Here is a 23,058-nt window from a genome sequence, read left to right on the forward strand (position 1 = left end):
CACAGCGCCCAGCCTCTCTGCGCACATCTTCGCCCATGGAAGGGAAAGCAGCAAGCAGGAGAGCTAATAAGCAGCCTCCTTCCTTTGATTGCATGTGCAGTGCTTCATTTGAATCCCTGCTTTAGTTTTCCCAATGCAAGTGTGGGCAAAGTCAGATTCATCATAAAACACACAAAGTGATAAATGTGAGTCTGATCCTTCCTGACAAGCAGTTTTCTATTTTTAGTTTTGTTGTTTGTTTTGGGGTTGATGTTTTGTTTTGGTTTGGTTTTTCTTCTTCTTATGTAAGAATAAATATTTTAGGGCAAGAGGGAACCATCATGTTCACTTGTTACACGGGTCATAGGATTATACAGCAATACTCCCTCAATCTTGCTCCTTAAGACAGCGAGCAGCTGAACATATATTTTTAAAATCTGCTTCTGGTATCTGCTTTTAGTCCCCTTTCCCTGAGGAAATGCAAACTCTGCAAGGAGAAGTTTGTCTCGCTGCTCCTCCAGCAGCTGCTGAACCGCTGGCTAATTTCAATCAGAGGTGACAGAAAGCAAGAGCCTTCAGAGATAACCAAGTTTCTGCTACTTTCAAGAAAACAGGCAGAGATGGCTGTGGGATGGTGGGGATACCACAGGAGAGGCTTCTGGAGGGCCCCCAGCTTTTGACTAAAGCTCACAGCTTTGTGTACCCCAAAATCAGCCAGCCCCAGAGACCAAACCTGCCAGAAGGCATTGGTGTGTGCTGAACTGCCCATTTGGGTTTGCTGTGACCTCTGCCTCGTGAGCTGAGGTTGGCATTTCCTTCTGAATGGAAGAAATCTTATGTAGGAATTGGAATCAAGTATGTAGGAATTGTTAACATTTTCCTCTCAAAACAACCTTCTAAAAAAGAAATGCCTACACAGCCTTTCATAACACTTTTCCATTACTGAAACTTTGGACATTCTGCACATAAAAATGCCATTTTTTTCTTGACACTGAGTTTCAACAACTATTTTGATGATTTTTCGCTCAAAACCCATGTATATTTTGAACAAGGGGAAACTCTTAAGCTTGTCTTCTTTTTCATGCTATTCAAATCAAGACTTTAAACGTTACGAAGTCAGATGATTGACAAATGAGGAGACTGAGTCCCTGATCTCATAGCTGGGTTTATGCACGTGAAAACCTTGGTTAGCAAAATTACAGTTAAACTTTTGGGACAAGAATTAATTTAAAACACTGCCACTTTCAATTCTAAGTACTTAATCACTCAAAAAGGTGTTTTCAAATTACATGTGTTGAAGTTTCAATTTTTTATACTTTGCACTGAATACCAAGCCTGTTCAATGACCAAAGAGAAGTAGTCAGTATTTCCAGGACTGCAGTTTTGGTGTGAGTGGTGTAAGCTGGTTTTACCTATTCCAAATATAGCATAATGCTAATTCAAATGCTATTGAGATTTATGGCATTTAGATTAATTTTTAATTTAACTGAGTCAGTCAATTTGCACTCTTGAAGCCCCTAATCTAACACTAGCATTAAACCATATCCCTAAGAACCTTGTCTATGCGTCTTTTAAACACCTCCAGGGATGGTGACTCCCCCACTTCCCTGGGCAGCCTGTTCCAGTGCCTGACAACCCTTTCCATGACAAATTTTTTCCTAATATCCAATCTAAACCTCCCCCGGTGCAACATGAGGCCATTTCCTCTTGTTGTATCACTTGCTGCTAAGGAGAAGAGACCAACACCCTCCCTGCTGCAACCTCCTTTCAGGTAGTTGTAGACAGCGATGGGGTCTTCCCTCAGACTCCTTTTCTCCAGGCTAAACAGCTCCAGCTCCCTCAAGTGCTTCTCATCAGACTTGTGCTCCAGTCCCTTCACCAGCTTCACTGACCTCCTCTGAACTCTCTCCAGTACCTCAGTGTCTTTCCTGTAGTGAAGGGCCCAAAACTGAACACGAGGTTGGAGATGAGGCCTCACCAGCACAGAGTACACTGGCACAATCACTTCTCTAGTCCTGCTGGCCACACTATTCCTCATACTAGCCAGGATGCTCTTGGCCTTTTTGGCCACCTGGGCACACTGCTCAATCATGTTCAGCTGGCAGTCAATGAACACCCCCTGGTCCTTTTCCTGGAGGCAGCTTTCCAGCCAGTCTTCCCCAAGCCTGTAGCATGGCCTGGGGTGGTTCTGACCCAAACGCAGGAACCAGCACTTGACCTTGTTAAACCTCATACAACTGGCCTCAGGCCAATGATGCAGTCGCTCCAGATCCCCCTGTATGGCCTTCCTACCCTCCAGCAGGTCAACACTTCCACCCAGCTTGGTGTCATCTGCAAAATTCCTGAGGGTGCACTTGGTCCCCTTGTCTAGATAACTGATAAAGAGATTAAACAGAACTGGCCCCAATACTGAGCCCTGGGGAACACCACTTGTGACCGGCTGCCGACTGCATTTGGCTCCAGTCACCGCAACTCTTTGGGCCTGGCCATCCAGCTAGTTCTACAGCCAGCTAAGAGTACAGCCATCCAGGCCATGAGCTGCCAGCTTCTCCAGGAGAATGCTGAGGGAAACAGCGTCAAAGGCTTTACTGAAGTCTAGGCAGGCAACATCCACAGCCTTCCTTTATCCAATAAGTGGATCAACTTGTCATAGAAGGGTATCAGGATAGTCAAGCAGGACCTGCCTGCAGGACCTGAGTGATGGCACTCAGGATGGCCATAATCTGCACCAATGTGCAAAAAGTAAGTGTGAGGAGTGGTTTTGGAAAGTTGTCTCTGTTCAACTGGTTCAGCTGGGTTTCCAGTGGATGGCAAATCCCCACATCCCTCACACTAGCCAGGCTCACAGATCAAGCCCTCAGTCTGAAGCAGGACATGCTGCTGAGCTAAATGATTGCAAATCCTTTTCAGGTGAGCAATAACTGTTCATCTCCATGGAGATTTTTTTTTTCTTGTTGTGCTCATTTCTAGAAATGCTTGAGCTCTTTCCCTTGGAAGACAATGTACTTAAACAAAAGAGCCTGAGAACAAGAGTACTGATCAGAGAGAAGGTCCATCTGGCCCAATACTCAGTCTCCAAAGTTGCCAACCATGCATGTGTACAGGAGAGCACATGAGCAGTGCCAGTCTACTTCTGCCAGGGTCCTGGGGCTGCTCACAGGCCTCAGTGGCTGGGACCGGCCTCCCCTGGGACCCTCACCCCCACCATCTCTCGCCAAGGGCCCAGGGGACGTGACTCAGCTCAGCCTGGGGCCTGCGGTCCTGCCTGAGCCATGTTGTAGGTGTGTGTGCCTGTCTCTGCCCCATCTCCTGGACGGGCCTGGGCCCTGCCCTGCAGAGAGCGGCTCTCCTGGAGCGGTTCTCCTCAGAGCTCGTCATGCACAACTTGTCACACAACAATGCTGTGCAGTAGTGCACTGTTCTATGCCGTACACTCACGAGTCCAATAAAGGTGTGACTATTTGACTGAAATGCCAGAGACAATTTAGATCCAAAACCTATTTCACAGACACATATCACGAATTAAACAGGTGGAAGCAGGATTTTTTTTTTATTTATTTATTTTTTATCTTTCTTTTTTAATTTTTTTCTTTTTTTATATTTTATTATCATTGTGGTGTGTGCTGTGTTGTGTTGTCTGGTGAGTGGCATGTTGTGGGTCGTATCGTGCATTGTGTGGTGTGTGTTGCGTGGTGCGTGTCTGTGCTGTGTGGAATGTTTTCTGTTTTGTGTATGTTGTGGTGGGTGAGGTATGGCATGGTCTGTGTTGTGTTGTGTGGTGTGGTGTGGATTTGTCTTGTGGCATGTTATGTAGTGTGGTGTGTGTGGTATGGTGTGTGAGGCAGTGTGTGATGTGTGGTGTGTGTTATCTTATGTGGTGTGTTGCGGGTTTTTTGTGTGTATTGAGTTGTGATGTGGCATGTCGTGTGGTTTCTTGCGTGGTGATGTGTGTGCTCTGTTGAATGTTGTGGTGAGTGTTCTGGTGTGTGATGTGCTGCATTGTGTTGTATGGATTGGAGTTGTGTGTTGTATGTTGTGTTATGTGGTGTGTTGTATTTTAGTGTGTGTGGTGTGTGTTGAGTGGTGTGTTGTGTAGTGTGCTGTGATGTGTGCTGTGTGGTTACGTTTTGTGTTGCATTGTGTGGTGTCTTGCATCTTGTGTGTTGTGACCCATCTTCCATTGTGTGTTGTGTTATTTCATTTTTCCAACTCTATTTCAGAGCCAAAGCCCACAAGCTTTAACACAATGTCCACGTGTAGCCAGGAGCAGGCTGATGAATTCTCCAGTGTAGCTGGAGTGTTGTGTGGTATGTGTTGTGTGTTGTGTGGTGTGTTGTCTGTCCTGTCCTGTGTGGTGTGTTGAGTTGTGTCCTGTGAGGTGTGTTGTGTGTCAGCTGTGTTGTGGTCTGTTATGTGGTGTGTTCTGTGTCTTGTGGTTTGATGTGTGCTGTGGTGTGTTGTGTGGTGTGTTGTGTGTCGTGTTGTGTGGTGTGTGATGTGTTTGGAGTTGTGTGGTGGTGTGTGGTGTGAGGTGCGGTGTGTGGTTGGGTTTGTGTTGCGTGCTGTGTGGTGTGGTATGGTTTTCCTTGTGTGTGGTGTGGTATGTGGTGTATTATGTTGTGCTGTTTGTTGTGTGCTGTGCTGTGTTGTGTGCTGTGTGGTGTCTCATGTGCAGTTGTGTTTAGTGCTGTATTCAGTTTGTTGGGTTGTGTGTTGAATGGTGTGCATCCTGGTGTTTTTGAGTCGGGTGTGGTGTGTGGCATGATGTGGTGCTTGGTGTCGTGTGCTGTGTTGTGTATTGTGTGGTGGTGTGTGGTGTATTGTATGTTTGCTGTGGTGTGCTATGTTGTGGTGTGTGAGGTGCTTTGTGCTGCTTTGTGTTGTGTACTGTGTTGTGTGCTGTGGCGTGTGGTGAGGTGTTTTGTGTAGTGCTATATTTGGTATTGAGTGGTGTTATGTGAATTGTGTTGTGTTCCTTTATGTGTTTTCTGTGCTGTGGTGTGTGGTGTTTTATGTGCTCTGGTGTATAGTGTGGTGTGTTGTGTGGTGTATGTTCTGTGTTGTGTGGTGTGTTCTGTTCTGTTCTCTGCTGTGTGTAGTGTGTTTTGTGTGATGTATGTTTGGTGTTCTGTTGTGTGAGAAGAAGAAGGAGAAGAAGATGAGGAAGAAGAAGAGGAAGAAGAAGAAGAAGAGGAAGAAGAAGAAGAAGAGGAAGAAGATGAAGAAGAGGAAGAGGAGGAAGAAGCAGCAGCACTATCCTGCCTGCCCAGTGCTTGTGTTGCATGCAGGGAGAGCAGACAAGTGGCAGCTGCAGATGGTGCAATGAGCCTGGATCCCTTCCAAGCATGAGTTGTTCTGTAGAAGCAAGAACGCCTGGGGAAATGGAGCCCAGGGAAGAGCAGAGCTGGCTCCTGCTGCAAACTTGCCCTGGGCAAGAGAGCCCGAGAGAGTCAGGGCACAAGTGCTGCCTTGGAGGGCAAGAGCAGTGGGCATGAACGGAGCCGAAGGGCCCAGAGGAGCTCTGACAAGAGGTCATGCTCAATGCTGCAGAGGAAGGCAAAAAAACCCCAGGGTCCAGGGCCAATCTGCCCTGGGGGAAAATTCCTTCCTGACCCCAACACTGGCGATCGGCTGTTCCCTGAGCATGTGAGCAAAACCTGACTCCTTGGCCCACAGGCTGATCATGCCTCCAGGAGAAGGATAGAATGATAGAATAGTTTGGGTTGAAAGGGACCATCTAGTCTAACCCCGCTGCAATGAGCATGGACATCCTCAACTAGGTCAGGTTGCTCAGGGCCCTGTCCATCTTGGCCTTGAATGTCTCCAGTGCTGGGGCATCTGCCACCTCTCTGGGCAACCTGTTCAAGTCTTTCTCCACCCTCATTGTAAGAAATTTCTTCCTCATGTCTTCTCTGAACTCCTCTTCTCTTCTCTTCTCTTCTCTTCTCTTCTCTTCTCTTCTCTTCTCTTCTCTTCTCTTCTCGTCTCGTCTCGTCTCGTCTCGTCTCGTCTCGTCTCGTCTCGTCTCGTCTCGTCTCCTCTCTTCCTCCTCTCGTCTCCTCTCTTCCTCCTCTCTTCCTCCTCTCCTCTCCTCTCCTCTCCTCTCCTCTCCTCTCCTCTCCTCTCCTCTCCTCTCCTCTCCTCTCCTCTCCTCTCCTCTCCTCTCCTCTCCTCTCCTCTCCTCTCCTCTCCTCTCCTCTCCTCTCCTCTCCTCTCCTCTCCTCTCTTCCTACCTCCTCCATTCACTAGAATCACATGATGAAGAAATCTCCAGTTAATACCCAGAACCCTGGCTCAGCCCAGGCATTTGCTCTCTCACCTTGTAGGAAGGAGGCATTTACCTTCCGACAGGTGGGAGAGCACTGGGCACACTTGAAACCACTCTGCATTCCACTTTTTACAGCTCCTGACCCTGGCTCCCCACTCCATGAGGATGGCGAGCTCTGCAGTGCTCCTCAAGAAGCCATTCCCCTGCTTTTGCTTCTGCTATCTAGCTGAAAAGGATGTTTGCCCATCAAAGAGCTTGGAAGGTGGCCCTGCTGAGAGCTGACCTTGCAGCGGACAAACTCCAGCTGCCTTATCCACATCTTCCTTTTTCCGCCCCAGACAAGTGATTCCACTGCATTTTCAAGGACTTCTTCTCGGATGTCTTCAGGCTGCCTCCAGGACAGCTCTGGCAGCAGACACGCAACGCTGCAACGCTGCTCCCTTTTATACTGTCCCGGGGCCTTGTGACCTCAGCATTGCCCGATGGTTGCATTGTGACATGGAGGTGACATGGGGCCCCAGTGTCCCACCCCGCCCACTGCTGCTCCACCCAGCACTCTTTGGAGGAAGCCTTTGGGGTGCTGCTGGCCCCGAGGCTGTCCCTGTGCAGAGGAGGCTGGGGGGGCTGTCCCTGCCCTTGGTGGCCATGCCCTGGGCATGGCTGAAACCACCTGGGAATGGTGGTGGCATTAAATTATGGAGGAGGATCTTCAACTGCAAAGGAACTTCTTTTCTTTTCCTTTTAAATTACTAAAAGAAACGGTGAAAACCAGTCCTCTAGCACATGCTCATCATGAATCCGTCTGCAAAGCTGAAATGGGTGGAGGAAGCTTCAGCCCACGTCTTTTCCATTAAAGAATCTCAACGTTCTGGTACCAGCTCCATGTGAAGCTACAGGCCCTCTCACATCTCCAGCCATGATTCTGATGGATCATCATGCAGAGTGAGGCTAGAGACCAGTTCCCTTGCCTGGGCTGGTCCTGTCCAGAGGGCTGCTAGGAGAAAGTCAGCCTTGTGTGCTTCAGAAGTAGAACCTTTGTCTTCAGACAACATAGGCCTGTGAAACTCTTAAAAGCACCTTATCAAACACCCTTGAAATTCTTGTTCTGCTGCAGGCAAAGATCAAACCAGTGTGTTATACTGTGTCCGCATGAATCTCTGATACACAGGCAAAACCACCAGGCTCGTAGATCTTCCCGGAAGGACTGAGCTCTTCAGTGATGGTGTTCTCACTTGTGTGCCTCAGCTCTTGAGTTCCTCAACCTTCTATTTCTCCGTTATTACCATTTTACCAGGCTTCCTCATCAGATCCTGAATATGTATTCTCCATTAACTTGGAGCCATCTCAGGGCCTTATGAGAGTGCCCAAATGGCCCTGGCCTGATTGACCTTGGGGGCAAGGATCCTTCCTGTGCCTGTCAGGACACCAGTGTGTGCTTCAAAGCACTGGGCCTCCTCGCAACCACTCTGCAACCTGGTTCTTACGGTTGCTGCTCCTTGATCCGCAGGGGATGAGAATGGTGAGCTCAGTAGTGCTCCTCAAGAAGTCTTTCCATTGGTCTTGCCACTGCTCTCCAGCTGGAAACAATTTCTGTCCATCAAATGAGCTTGGAAGGTGGCCCTGCTTGGAGCTGGCCTTGCAGCAGAGAACCTCCAGCAGCCTCATCCAGTTCTTCTTCTTTCAGCCCCCACCAAGTGATTCCAACGGCTCCTCAAGTACTTCCTCTCAAATGTCCTGGGGCTGCCCCCAGGCCAGCTCTAGAAGTGGACATGGGAGGCTACTCCTGTTGATCCTGCCCCAGGGCACTGTCACCTCCGCTTTGCCAGGTGGTGGTCCTGTGACATGGGAGTGACAGAGCCCCTCATGTGCAGCCTTGCCCACCACAGCAACACCTGCTGCCCCTCTGCCCAGCATCCTCCATAGAATCTAGAATGTGTTAGGTTGCAAATGACCTTTAAAATTTTTGAGTCCAACGGTTAACCTAACACTGCCAAGTCCACTGCTAAACCGTGTCCCTAAGAACTTTATCTAAACGCTTGTGTAACAAGTTTGAGATTGTTGGAAGCAAGACCCAGACCAGTCAGGAGGGCTCTGAATTGTGTATTAATTTTCATACTTACTCTCTACGGTTTTCTTCATGCTGTGTCACCATCATGCGAGATAGTTTCCCCTACAGCTCTGTGTGCTTCTCTTCCTGCAGAGTCCATACACGCAGGGGCAATGGACTGGCCCCACAAGCAGATGGGTGGCTTTGCAATGACCCACATGTACTTATTTCTCTTGCAGCAGTCTGGTGGGACTTTTGGAGCTGTGTCTGGGAAGAGGAGGATCACAAACCAGTGGTGCTGTGCTTCAGCCTGCTAGAGGGATGTCTGTGAGTGTTGCTAGGGAGAAGGCCTAGCCAGTTCTTCCTTGGATCCCAGTAACCTGTCTGGCTTAGGTACACGGAGCCTACAGGTCTGCCCTTGAAATCCTTTCTCAAGAATCATAGAATCATTTAGCTTGGAAGAGACCCTCAGTATCATTGGGTCCAACTGTTAACCCAACACTGACACTAAACCATGTCCCTAAGAACTTCATCTACATGTCTTTTAAACACTTCTAGGGATGGTGACTCCACCACTTCCCTGGGCAGCCAGTTCCAGCACCTGACAATCCTTTCTGTGAAAAACCTTTTCCTAATATCCAATCTAAACCTCCCTTCCTTCAACTTGAGGCCATTTCCTCTTATCCTACCACTTGCTACTTGGGAGAAGAGACCAACACCCTCCATGCTACAACCTCCTTTCAGGTAGTTGTAGACAGCGATGAGGTCTTCCCCCAGACTCCTTTTCTCCAGGCTAAACAGCCCCAGTTCCCTCAGCTGTTCCTCATCAGACTTGAGTAGAAACCTGCGGGGCTTCAGTGGTACTACTATAATAGATTTCACACTTCTGCTAGTTCACCACATTTTCAATTGACAATTGACTCTCCTGGAGAGGAGGGTGTTAAATAAAACCCTGTTTGGTTTTGTTTTTTTATTTTTTTTTCTGGAGTGAAATCAGTTCTGAAATCAAAGGCTATCTCCCCAGCTGCTGACATGAGACCTGTGGTAACCTGTTCGAAGCCCCGAACAATTTGGAGGCATTGTTTCCCCTTGGATGTAACTACAAAATCTGCACAGAGTAAGCAGTCAGGAGTATGACTCCTGTTTGGGAGCTTCCCAAACATGAGGGAAAGCTCTGGATATCCACAGCTGTTTGTGCATTGTCTGTGGAGGCGATCAACAGAGTTATTTATGGAGAGGAAGCAGGAATTTGTTTCCGTCGGGTTTTCATGCCTAGGTGCAGTTTATTCCTGAGCATATCCTTCTTAGATTTTTAGGAGAAAAATAAGGAAATTAGGAAAAAAATAAGAAATTAGGAAAAAATAAGATGTAGTGGAATAAGTTAAACCTGATGAAATGTCTGCCAGTCACTCAGTGTGCCTCACCACCACTCCCTCTCTGCCCCATGATTGTCACAGCGTGAGCTTTAATTAATGCCGAAGGAAAAAAAAGAGAACCTGGAGGAATAATAATGGCAACTGATGCAAATGAACCACATGTGCAGTCCTCCCCACAGCAGTTCTCTCATCCCTAAGGAGCCCTAGTAGGATTTGCTCTGCAATTAGTATTTCACTGAAATTATACCTTTTTATGCTGCAAGAGGCTTACAGCTGTTGGTAGCTTCTTAATACAGTGTACAAGTTCCAGGGGTCTGCAGAGATCTCATGTTCATGAAAATGAATGCAAATGATTTTACAGTGTGTCATGGTGTTGCTGTGCTTGTTCCTTGCCCACAAAACAAGGACCATGATGTCCTGCAGAAGCCCAGCCTCTTTCTCTGCCCTGCCTGACAGAATAGCCACCAACTCACGGGACTCATAACCCCGCTGATGAGGAAGAATATCCATAATTCATTTTGCAATTCCATTTTTACATGTTTCTGCTAATAGCATGTGCAGTCATTTAGGAGAGATGAGCTATTAAAGTGGCTGCATCTGTGCATGTAAAAACCTTATTTTTTTTGGCTCTGGCCAATGCCAAAGTGTTTTTTGGGCCCTTCCTGAGGCAGCCCCAAGCTCTCCCTGGCTGCTGCCCTCTCAGCACAGTCCTGAAATGTCACTGTGTGGTGTGTGCTGTTCAGGGTGGAGGAAGAAGCAAAAGGAAAGGTGATCCATGTGAATCCCTCCTCCAGATGAGATATGGGAAACAGAAAGGTGTGTATCTGTGTCTTGCTTTTGTGTCTTGCTCATACCAGGTCTGTCCAGACAGACTGTGACATACTTCTTGCCACCCGAGCTCCTTCTAACTCTTGGAGAAGCAGAATGTATGGGATCCATTGAAAAAAAAAAAAGCACAAAAAAATGATGTGCATGAAATCTGGACACAAGAAAAGTGGGAGAGGGCTTTTACAAACAGATCCTGATGCACACAGTCCCGGCATGCAGCTGGCCTTAGTCACTTTGGCTTGTGAGAGCATCTGCTCTGCTCACAGACCTACAGGTACTTGCGGGTGTGAGTTCAGCATTGGGTTTGAAAACCTTTCTAAATATTACATCAGTTTTCAAAGGAAGAATGTTGGGTTGTACTGCACAGGCTGTACCTGGGACCCAGTTTTTTATCTTGTATGTAAGTGTACAATGGGAACAGTTTGATTATGAAATTCTGCTCAGTTTTTGTGTAAATTCAAAACCTGGCTTCTTTCCTATGACCTGGTCTTCTACTTGTCTCAGCGTTGTTTTTTTCTGAATTATGACAGTTCTCTAGTGGTACAGAGCAAATGCTTACAGGACATTTTGTCAAAATAGTTTCCCTGAAAGCTCTAAGTCTGCTATGTCAAGACACTTTTGTCAGTGTGACATTTCTGTGGTCCCTTGTCTCAGGGTGCATTAACATCTCCCAACACAGAAGTAATTGCTCCTTTCAGGGGACCAGTTTGCATTGCCATCCTCCTCTGGTGGGAACTTGGGTGTCACCAAACACTAAGCACGTTGTCTCTCCGGGCTGTCGAGTACTTGAGAATTTTTTTCCCCATGGATGTTATAACTATTGAATGTAGACTGGCAGATGAAAGGGACATACCCTGCTGGTCTTTAGGCAGCCCTGCTATTTAGTGTCCATGTACATTCTATTTCTGATTCTTTTTTAATGTTAATTTGCTTTCTTCCCATCCTTTTACCTTCTATGATCTGGGAGTGCTCTTATTTTCTTCCTCCTTTTGTTCTTTTTCACCACAGGAAAACTAGAAAATAAATTCAGTTCTGGATGGTGTTTTCCAGTCCTGTATTAAACCTATGGCTTTACATTTGAACCACGTAGTATATTTCAAACAGAGTAAGCTGGTACTGCCATGTCTGTAACCATTTCTGTGCTGCAGAAGACATTGCGTAGCTCCAGCCACCATGCAGGAACATACCTGGTGGCCACGTGTTTTCCCAGAAGCAGCACCATGGCCCTGAGAAGAAGCTCTGAGGGCAGCTTTGGCCTGGGAGGTGTTGGGTTGGAGAAGGGTGGTAGCATCTCCCTGTCTGTGTGTGCAGTGCTGGCGCTGTGACAGAACCAGGTGACATGGATGCCAAAACAGGTCCTGGTTGTGCCACTTCTCCTAGTCCTGCACAGACCTCACAAAACACGGTACAAGCCCCCACTGGGAGATTCTGGGCAGAAATGTTTTAGCAGTTACCGGTAAATTTAATTCAGTCCTTCCACTAGGCTGGTGGCCTGTGTGGTCGTTTTTGTTGTGGAATAAAAGTGACACATGTTTTTTTCCCCCACTTGTTTTAAACTCATTTCAGCATGACATAAGCTAAACCAGAAAAATCCCTGTGTGTCACAATAAGAGGCCAACCCTCAGCATTGCGTTGATGTGACAATGACCATTGCACCACTGTGGATCACCATTGCTCTGCTCTTCTGTGTAAGCAGATCTTTGAACCAGTGGCAAAACCCGGTCCAGCTCAGCTGCATGGGACTTGGTGGTGGTTAGGAGGTTGGCCATGTTTTCCTCACTCCAGCTGCTTGATTGCAAACCAGGAGGGGAAGAGAGCAGCCTGAGGGCGAGCTCCATATCTCTGGAGAAGAATGGGCAAGAATATTAATGCTCCTCTGCCATCTGCGGGCAGATCTCAAGGCGGAACAAGAAAGAATGAAGCCTTTGTCCCTCAAAGCTCTTTTTCTTTCCATCTCACACTCTTACATTGTTGAATTTGAATGACCATATTCTTAGTCCTTGTTTCCCATGATGGAGCACTCTGCCTACCATCTCTCTCCCCTCATTTACCTTTCTTCTACAGCCTCTGCCATTGTGTCAGGGATGCGACCCTTGGAGCAGGACAGGAGAAAAAACTTGCTGGAGGGAAGGGTGCTAGTGATTCTTCACTTTCTTCACCAGATGAACCTTCCAGGATAGATCAGAAATGCATCACATAGTATCACATTTCTGTATCTCAAGGGTCTCTTGGGTAAAAAAAGCAGAGAATCTGTGCAGGTGACACCTGCAGATCCCAGTCTTCATTAAAATTGATTGTGGTGCTCACTTAAAGTCAACTTTTCTTTGTTTTCTGCCTGTGTTGGTGCACGGTGGTGCCTGCACGCTCTCTGAGCACAGTTCTGGTGCCCAGGAAGGTGAGCCTGGCACATGGAGAAGCCAACCCCAGCAGCTTGTCCTCCATGGCAGTTGCTGTAGGATTGCTTCATCTTTGCTGTCATCACTTTGTTGCAGAACAAACAGCTATGGAGAGCTGGATTTTGTTTCATTCAGCCCAGACTTCGTAGTCTGTTTTCCTAAGCACAGCTCGTGCTATCACACATGTGCCTACCCCACTGCGTGTGCATCCTTCACTGCCCAGACTAGTGACTGCTGAGCAGGTTAGGCAGCTCCTACCAAACCTGCAGAGAGGTGCTGATGTCTGAGACTGTAAGTTCCTGTGAATTTTTGGAAAGGGAGCAGCTGGGAAAAAAAAAATAAATAAAAAGTCTCAAAGAGGGAAAGGCAGCAGTTTGAGTACAGCTGCTCTTAGGCAGCAAAGTCCCCACCCAGGAGAGAGACAGTGGCCCAGCTGCAGAAAAACTTCCAGCAGGAATTTACGTTTGTCAGAAGTAAGGCAACAGAAAACCCCTCAGTCTCTGATCTCTAATGAAGCACTCACGCTCCAGCTGTACCAAAGTCACTCAGCAGCAAGATCTGAATCCCATGAAAACATGCCGTCCCAGGTTCAGCGCTCTGCGTGGGCTTGTTTTTCTGTTAATCTCTCACACAGAGCCCTCTGCACCAAAAATTCAGCTTGCTAGACGAGTCAGTGATGTGATGAGCACCGCTGGCAGAAGTTCTGCCTCAGAGCACATCTATTATTCACAGGGTTTGCGGAGTGCAGGGAGTTACAGAAGCCGTGTCCTGCCGAGGCACAGAATGTCTCAGAGACAGACAGAAGGATAGTAACAACATTTTTTTCCAAGGCACATGTGGCCCTAAGCAGCTCTAGGGATTCACATCTGGTAGCTGATAGGAAACAGGCCTGTTTTATCTCTGCCTGCATAGGAAACCCTGATTATTATTATTATTTTTTTTTTTTAAGCAGTCAGGAAAAAAATAATACATGTTTTCAGTAAGTTAAAACAGCTCCTTGTTCTTTCCTTCCCACTCCCAGGAGCATAACAATGTGGGTATGGAGGGTCGTGCAGCGGGCATGCTGCAAAGACAGTGAATTGCTGCTACTTGCGTGATGAGGGGCGTCACAGAAGAGTGATTTACAGGAATAATGGCAGCCAGCATTTGTCACTGATCTAGTTAATCAGGACTGCTTTCTACAAAGTGCTCCCCCGCCATTTCCACTGTACTGAGCGTGCAAAAAGATAGTAATAAAAAGTCAGTTTGTGGGTAATGTGGGGGAATGTGACCACCAGGTGACACTCTCGCTCCACGGGGAATACAGGGTGGCTGTAAGGCTTGGCAGTGTGCAGAAAAAGCCAAAATTTGCCCGTCTTTGGATTTTTCCTACAGGCTATAACTGGGACAGCAGCTTCTCTTCACTCTCAAGTAAGGGGGACACTGGAAAATCCCTGACAAAACCGTGGGCATTGCTCACTCTGGTCTAGGTTTCATTTTGCCAGCAGCCTTTTTGTGCAGGGAGGGAGTGATGTGGATGGAAAGCTGCTGCTTGGGAAGGTTGTGGCATCTCTCACCATTTTCTCATTCTGCTGTACATAGGGCAGGCTGGTTCTTGCCCCACTCATTCTGCTGTACATGGGGAAGGCTGGTGCTTGCCCCACTCATTCTGCTGTACATGGGGAAGGCTGGTGCTTGCCCCACTCATTCTGCTCTACATGGGGAAGGCTGGTTCTCGCCCCAGCCCCTGTCCCCTCTGGAAGGGATGAACACCCCATGGTGTTATGTAGCACTGAACAGAGATTTTGTAGTTGCATTAAATGCAATAGTTACCCTTTCAGTTTTGGCTATGGAATTCAAGCCTAAGGTTTCCATGACATAGCCTCCCCGGTTTCGCTCATCTTTTGGGCACAGCTGTCTGTGTCCCAGGGAACAGGGTCTTGACATTTCCTCATCCTCATGTTCACTCATGAATGAAATCAATCCCTTCTGGAGCCACAGCCAAACTCTCTGGGGCCCCAAGTACACTTTGGTTCCCATGGAAAGAAGCAGACATTCCTACCTACTTGCCACTATGAGGGCTGACTGGCATTACCAGTGGCCCCAGGTGACGGCTCATGGTGGAGTGCCATTACCACTGTCATTTTTCAAGATGAAGCAGGTGGGAAGGCACAATTTGCACTGCTCAGTTTTCTGATCCTGGTAATCTGGGCTAATGTATGAGTGCAGCTGTGTTTGTGAAACAAAGGGCTTCTAGACCTCTTGGGTTCAGGTGGGCATTACATGTACTTCTCACGTGACCCTAAATCACACCAATAAGCTGAAGTTTTCCTCTGCTTCTTCTTGCCTTGCTCTCCCATTCCACAACCTTCCATTCTGTCCTGCCCTTAAACGACTTGTCAGGCTTGGTTTTTGGTGTAGCCTGTAACATCTCACTTGAGTTCCCTAATCAGATCTCTTTCCATTTGAGTTCCCCATGGACTAAACAAACCTGACATTGTCAGCCTCTGCTTCAGTTGAAGCCTCTTCTTGTCTACTGGTTTATCCTTTTTGCTGTTTACCTTTTCTTTTCCTAGATCATGAATAAAGATCTTAAGTACAAGGTCACTGGGGGCTGCCGATTTCCAAACCTTGGAGCTAGTGGTATTTCAAGACCAATTCCATTATGTAATTATGTTTCACTTACTGGGTTTTCTCAGGGAAGTCATTTGTCACAGAGCAGCAGGCTCCAGCTTCCTGGAACCCTCTTAAATCAATCCCATCATATCGCAGAAGCCTTGTTTTAATATATTCCATTGTAATTGTTTAACTGTTTGCTTGAAGAAGCCTTCCTGGTGTATTTAGCAGCAATTAGATTTCTCAAGAAATTACCATTTTAAAACATAACAGCTTAAAAAACCCAAAGAAATCACAGTAGAGAAACCCCCAAACAAATCCAGATTTCCTGGAACATTGATGAAGTGAAAAAACGTGTTGAAAAATGTCATCCTTGCATTGATGCTGGCCAGCTCTTTGGGGTTTTTCAAGTGGTGAGGCATCTCATGTAGGGCTGATAGGGATTTACAACATTTGACAGGGTGGAGAGTGGAGAATGCAACACCCTTATTTGAATGTAGGGTGGTTAACCCCATGGAGACTTTTGCAAGCGTATTTTCATGTCCCTGATCTGATGTGCTCCCTAGAGGAAAGTGGATCAGCTTATCTGCAAAACTTAATTCAATCTGCTGGTTTATGTTTTATATGCATATCCCACAGAACCCATGCTTCTGTTACAACAGGCTGACATGTTTGTTAAGCTCAAAGTGGTGTTTCCTGGGAAAAAAGAAAAGAAGCGTACCATCAACAAGTCCAAATCACTGGCTTGGGATCTTGCTTCACAGCTGAAGGATTCATGTCAGTGCCAGGGGAAAGCAAATACCTTCTGGCCTTTCCAACAATGGCCAACCACAGCTGTTTGTACGAGGATGAGAAGTTGCTGCTATTTCTAAAATAGCTGTATTTTATTTGGTTTGGAGAAAGCTGTTATATGTACATCTGTGCCAGTGATAAGGACTCTCTCCTGGCTCCAGCACGTTTTGGTTAGTTAGAACATTTCACTCTTCAGTGAACAGTTTATTTTTTTTGTATCTAGTGTCAAAATCCTTCCACAGGACAGCCTACTGGCATGTTTCAATATATTTTCTATAGATTTGTCTGCATCTGCAGGCAGCCCTACTGGTTCTGCAGAGCAAGTTCTTCCTTCAGTGATAAACACATCAGGGAGTTTAAAATGCAAAGGTATTGCTAAAATAATCACAACAGCGGATCAAAACTCACACCTTGTTTTCCCATTCCCCTCCTTTGTGGATAGAATTGTGCTTGTGCAAATGAGAAAGAAAATATGTCTGATTTTTTTCTGCATCTCTAGTCCAGCTTGCCTCCTTGGAGAAGCTCCTTGCTGATTTCTGAATCAGGAACCAGGTAATCTATAGCATTAGTCCTGGATCTCCTTCTCCTTTGTAGGCTTCTGATTTCATTTTCCACCCCAGCTCCATGCACTAACAAGCTGGGAGAGCCAACCCTGCTATGTACCATCAGTGTGTTCATTTTTCACACGGTGTGGTCCCTCAGTGTGGTGAAAGCAAGGTGGCAATGGAAAGAACTGCTAATAGCCTGACTGTCTCAGAGGTGTGGGAAATGAAGTATGCCATTACTGGGAAGACACAGCCAGGGTGTTGTATGAAGGTAATACAGGGTTGTCAACAGTGCCTGTTTTGTCCAGGCAAAAATCCAGCTGGGATCACTTCATGGGGAAAAAAAAAAATATCTGTGACTGTAACTTCAGAAAGAATCAACAGGCGCTGTCGGAAGGGAAGGGAAGGGAAGGGAAGGGAAGGGAAGGGAAGGGAAGGGAAGGGAAGGGAAGGGAAGGGAAGGGAAGGGAAGGGAAGGGAAGGGAAGGGAAGGGAAGGGAAGGGAAGAAAAAGAAAAGAAAAGAAAAGAAAAGAAAAGAAAAGAAAAGAAAAGAAAAGAAAAGAAAAGAAAAGAAAAGAAAAGAAAAGAAAAGAAAAGAAAAGAAAAGAAAAGAAAAGAAAAGAAAAGAAAAGAAAAGAAAAGAAAAGAAAAGAGAAGAGAAGAGAAGAGAAGAGAAGAGAAGAGAAGAGAAGAGAAGAGAAGAGAAGAGAAGAGAAGAGAAGAGAAGAGAAGAGAAGAGAAGAGAAGAGAAGAGAAGAGAAGAGAAGAGAAGAGAAGAGAAGAGAAGAGAAGAGAAGAGAAGAGAAGAGAAGAGAAGAGGAAGAGGAAGAGGAAGAGGAAGAGGAAGAGGAAGAGGAGAGGAGAGGAGAGGAGAGGAGAGGAGAGGAGAGGAGAGGAGAGGAGAGGAGAGGAGAGAAGAGAAGAGAAGAGGAGAGGAGAGGAGAGGAGAGGAGAGGAGAGGAGAGGAGAGGAGAGGAGAGGAGAGGAGAGGAGAGGAGAGGAGAGGAGAGGAGAGGAGAGGAGAGGAGAGGAGAGGAGAGGAGAGGAGAGGAGAGGAGAGAAGAGAAGAGAAGAGAAGAGAAGAGAAGAGAAGAGAAGAGAAGAGAAGAGAAGAGAAGAGAAGAGAAGAGAAGAGAAGAGAGGAGAGGAGAGGAGAGAAGAGAGAAGGGAAGGGAAGGGAAGGGAAGGGAAGGGAAGGGAAGGGAAGGGAAGGGAAGGGAAGGGAAGGGAAGAGAAGAGAAGAGAAGAGAAGAGAAGAGAAGAGAAGAAAAGAAAAGAAAAGAAAAGAAAAGAAAAGAAAAGAAAAGAAAAGAAAAGAAAAGAAAAGAAAAGAAAAGAAAAGAAAAGAAAAGAAAAGAAAAGAAAAGAAAAGAAAAGAAAAGAAAAGAAAAGAAAAGAAAAGAAAAAGAAAAGAGAAAAGAAAAGAAAAGAAAGAAAAGAAAGAGGAAGATGGATTTAAGTAACCAGCTGTGCATCCAATGATGCCTTGGTCTACCTGGTTGAATGTCTTTCCTAAAGCGGAGCTTTCCCTCACATTATTCTGAAGACTCTACATTCATTGTCCTTTGCTCTCTTGAGGGCTATACCTATTCTTAGAGCTAATTTAAATTAGCTGTCGCAACTAATTAAAGCAACTTAATTATTGGAAAAATACTGAGCCTTTATCAAGCGCTCCTTGACTAGAACACAGAGATAACAGAGCTGAGCAGGAAAGAGATGTTTTTTCTTAAGCTTTAAATATCTTGCTAATATGAAAATGTGGTTATAACCAAACTCTCATGAGGATGAACTTTTCCCACAGCTGTAGCCCAAACCTGGATTGTTTCTCCGCTTCCACTCAAGCTCCTGCTGACTGCAGAGTGGTGTTGCCTGAGGAAAGGCTGGATTGGCCTGGGATGGCTCATGGCGGAAGGGCAAATTGGGGTATAAGCAGGGAAAAATGTGAGAGCAGTATTACTCATTTCCCTGACAGAGGGGTGAGAGCGTGATGCACTGGAAGTGGCTGGCAGCCTCCTCCTCTGCCCTCCAGCCCTGTGCTCATCAGTCGGTTCAAAGATGGGAAGGAGGAGGACAGGGGCAAGCCATGGTCCTCCCTTGCTTCAGGCACAGGGTGTGAAGGCCAGTGGTGCCACCCCAATAATCCCAGATAAGCCCTGTAGTGATATGGGCCAGAGTTGAAGCCATGACTGACTTCACACCAGGACTTGTGTACTCACCTCCTTGTGGAGACAATATTCTTGTCTTGCTGTTTCCAGATTCACCAGCCGAACAGGAGAATTTTATTTGGTCACTGAGCTTTCTTCTCTCCAGGTTTCCTGGGGGTTTCTATGTTCTTGGATGTCTGGTGCTTGGTGCTTCTCTGCTGCCCAGGGACATCTGGCTCCTGACAGAATTGTGTCTGGGCAGCGGTGGATATGAAGGTCAGAGCCCCCAGGAGTTCCCTCTGACCACCAACAGCAAAAAAGAGAAGTATTTTATAAGCACTCACCAGTCTGATGGCTACAATTGTACAATTTTTAGAGGGCACATTAAAAAAGAAAAGTAATTACCATCCAGTTTAATTAGCTCAGAATTTAATCACCCTTGCAACTGAGGAAAAAGACCACAGTCTGTCTGTTTCTAATTTAAGCAGTACAAAATTCTCAGTGCCTGTCCTGGAACACCAAGGAGGTAAAACTATATATACCTTGTATCTCTCAAACAAGTGACACAACCATCCCTTTAATTCCCCATTCTACCAGTGATTGTAGTGATCCAGTGGATCAGTTAAAACAATTAGTACTAAACAAGAGTGATCGTGAAGCCCCCTAAGTCCTGGTTTCTGTGATACTTACTCCAGCAATCATTTTATTTCTCCTGCCACAGATAAAATGTTCTTGACTGATCAGGACAGGAGAATCCCATTTTTGTTCCTGCAGTGTCTGCAGGAGAGTGTCCCGATCCATTCTGGTTTAGAGAGGGAGAGGGATGAGAAATGTTCCCTTTGTGAACACTTTGCTGTGCAAACACCATTCCAGATTAATAATTATTGGTCCATTAAATCAACAAAGCAGATAATTTTTCCACTCCTTTTCAAGTAATTGTGAGCTTCTTCAGGCCTGACTCAGACCAGATTCTTCTGTTCTGGTTTGCCTTCATTTTTCTTTCTTATATTGGCTTTTGGTAGGACTGGGAAATTATATGATAGCCAGCTGGTGCCCCACACAGGTGCATTAGGAAAGGAGAGTCGGGAATTTTCTGAATGATTGAACACATTGTGTTTTGCATTATTAGAGACAAGGCCCTGGAAAGTAGGAGCACAACTACACTAAGGTTTTTTAGGTCCAGCTACTTCAGCAAGAGGAGTACATTGAATGAAGTCCAGGGACATAAGGATATAGGTCAGTTAGAATGCAGATCTGCAGAGTGTAGCACAGGTAGCTAAAGCTTCTCTGAATTAAAAAAAAAAAAACAACCAAAAATCAATTGATGAGAGTCATTAATGTAAAGGTCAGAAAGTTGCATGCAGAACGGAGCGGACTTTAGCAAAATGTTAAGAAAAAAGAGTATAAGGAGGAATCAAATCAAGTCAAGGATGATTTAATCCAAAAGAGCTGTGTGTCACATGCTGCTTGTTAGTATCTGGTTTTGAGTATTGGCCATGATTCAAAGTGTCTTGACTTACCAGTAAATAGGTGCCATTTCTGGGTCTGAATAAAATAACTTTGTCCAAGACTGCACTCCATGTCATATGGGTCTTCTAGCAAACTGATTTCTTCCTCTCACAGAAGCCTTCATTGTGGCCATGTAGCCATTCATATTACAGTATAAATGGCTACAGATCCAAATTCTGCCTAATGACACTCCTGACTCATGTCATTTGTCTTTTTCAAGGGAGTAGACATAAAGGAGGAAGAAAGCTCTTAAATAATTCCACATCGCATGAACTGTCTACATCATTCACACTTATATCTTCATATCATAACTTCAAGAGCTTACCTTGCCTTGGGATGTCTCCCTGGTAGGAAGATGGATCATAGAATTATAGAATCATAGAATAGTTTAGGTTGGAAGGCACCTTCAAAGGCCATCTAGTCCAACCCCCTGCCATGAGCAGGGACATCTTCAACTAGATCATGTTGCTCAGAGCCCTGTCCAGCCTGGCCTTGAATGTCTCCAGGGATGGGGCATCTACCACCTCTCTGGGAAACCTGGGCCAGTGTTTCACCACTCTCATTGTAAAAATTTTCTTCCTCATGTCTAGCCTGATGAAAAGAGACTTTGCTCTAAATCACAGTAACTATGGGGTGGCCATTCCTAGCAGCAGGCCACAAGCTTTCTACTAACATTACAGCTCAGGCCTCTGAGTCTGTCAGGAGTTTTGTGGGTGGTAATGAACGTGTTCAGTTCTAACGGCAAAACATTGCTCAAGAGTCAGGAAAGCACTGTGGTGCCATTGCACCATCTCCTGCTATAGGTTAATGCTGATTCTGCAATGATATGGTTTGGCCATTTGTGATAACAGTCTAACAAAACTAAGCAAAAGTTCAACAAAACTAAGTAGCTATTATATCTAACTTGTGGGCTGGTAAGAGAAGAATGAATGACCATGAAAAAACAGAGAGCATGTAAAAGTAATGCTAAGTGGACACCAAACCAAGAAGGAACAGATGCCCCTGCCCACACACACATACTGAGCAGACACTTCCCAACAAAAAACCTGGGACATGGCTGACTCACTTTAAACCTTTGTTCTTAAGACTGGCACCGTCAACCTTAGGACCTAGGAGGGCATGGAAAGTGTGAGTATTAACAACAGAGAAAGGACTGAATAGCAGGAAGTCTGTGTATAACATTTTAAACTAGAGAATTAATGAGTGATAATAATTTGGTAGCTTGGCGTGTATGTGTCAATATGATTGTAACTGGATTAATAATATGTCTAATCAGTATAACAAATATTTTTTCTTCAAGCCTATGTGCCATGCATGGCATCTAGCACAACACTGTCTTATGACCCCTACTCCAGAAACAGAGATAAGGAGATCCAATGCACAGAGGAATATATATATTTGTACGAAGAATATACATATCTATATAAATATGTGTGTATACATATGTATGAGGTATATATGGGCTATTCTCTCACGAAGTTTCCAAGAACAGAGGTTGCATGAAGGTCAGAGGCACTATGGGGAGTTAAAGGGAATAGAGCAATGAACTCCCTCAGCCCTTCTACCCCAAACTCCATAGCACCGACACACAGGGCACACACTCTCAGCAGTGGCTCGCCTTGCCTCCCTCCACCACACACACCTCCACACAAGCGTTGAGGGTTGCCTTGTGTGAAGACCAAGCCAAACAGGCACGGCCACCCAGACCCGGTCAATCTGGTGGAGGGAAGGAGAAAGTAGCCCTTCCCAGGAACAGGCAATCTTCTCCAGATGAATTGTTAGAAGCTCCTTTTACTATGCTGGATTATTAAAAACCTGTTCCATTTTTGCAGAACGTTCGCTAGGATTAATATTTTAAGCGCTCCTGTGGTGAGCATAACAAAATTTGAGGGAGGACATTGCTGCCTTGTTGGGTATTGATTTCTGTCCAGTGAGGAAGCATTTTAAGTGGGTTACAAAGTGTTCCTCTCAAAATAGGACCGAAGAACCATTATAATATAAACTAATCAGCTGGACATCAAGTTCAGAGATTATCCTGAAATTGCTTAGACATCGATTTTTTGTTATCTTTTCCTGTGGAGCATATTGCTCAATTCTGTTACCATCGAACAGATGTCAGAAGGAAATTTCAGTGAACAGTAGCAACACAGAAAACTTAGATTTGGGGTTTTATTTGTACAGAAAATCTTGGCCTTCCAGTATTTTAACAGTAGGGGTACGTAATCAGAGAAATCGCAACTTTCACATATTTTTACTGCTTCTCAATGGAACAATATTGTTACTCATGATTACTAAGCAAATTAGACACGAGAGAATGGAAGCTGCAAGTATAGTGTGACACTCCCCTCAGAATTGTAAAAAGACATAAAATTAAAAGATGTCAGACAGTTGATCTACATCCTGAAAGTCCCACTGAACCTGTACATGCAAAAAGGGGGCAAAACTGGGACCTTTCTTCCTACTTTTATGTTCACTCCTGTTTGTTTAGTACTTTGAGAGCCTAGGCTGAGGGGGATGACCCACAGCATGTGAAATGTGGCCCTTAGCCAAACCCCACAGAAATCAATTGGAAAATACC

This window comes from Patagioenas fasciata, chromosome 2 (genome assembly GCF_037038585.1).
Source record: "Patagioenas fasciata isolate bPatFas1 chromosome 2, bPatFas1.hap1, whole genome shotgun sequence".
Classification (NCBI taxonomy): Eukaryota; Metazoa; Chordata; class Aves; order Columbiformes; family Columbidae; genus Patagioenas; species Patagioenas fasciata.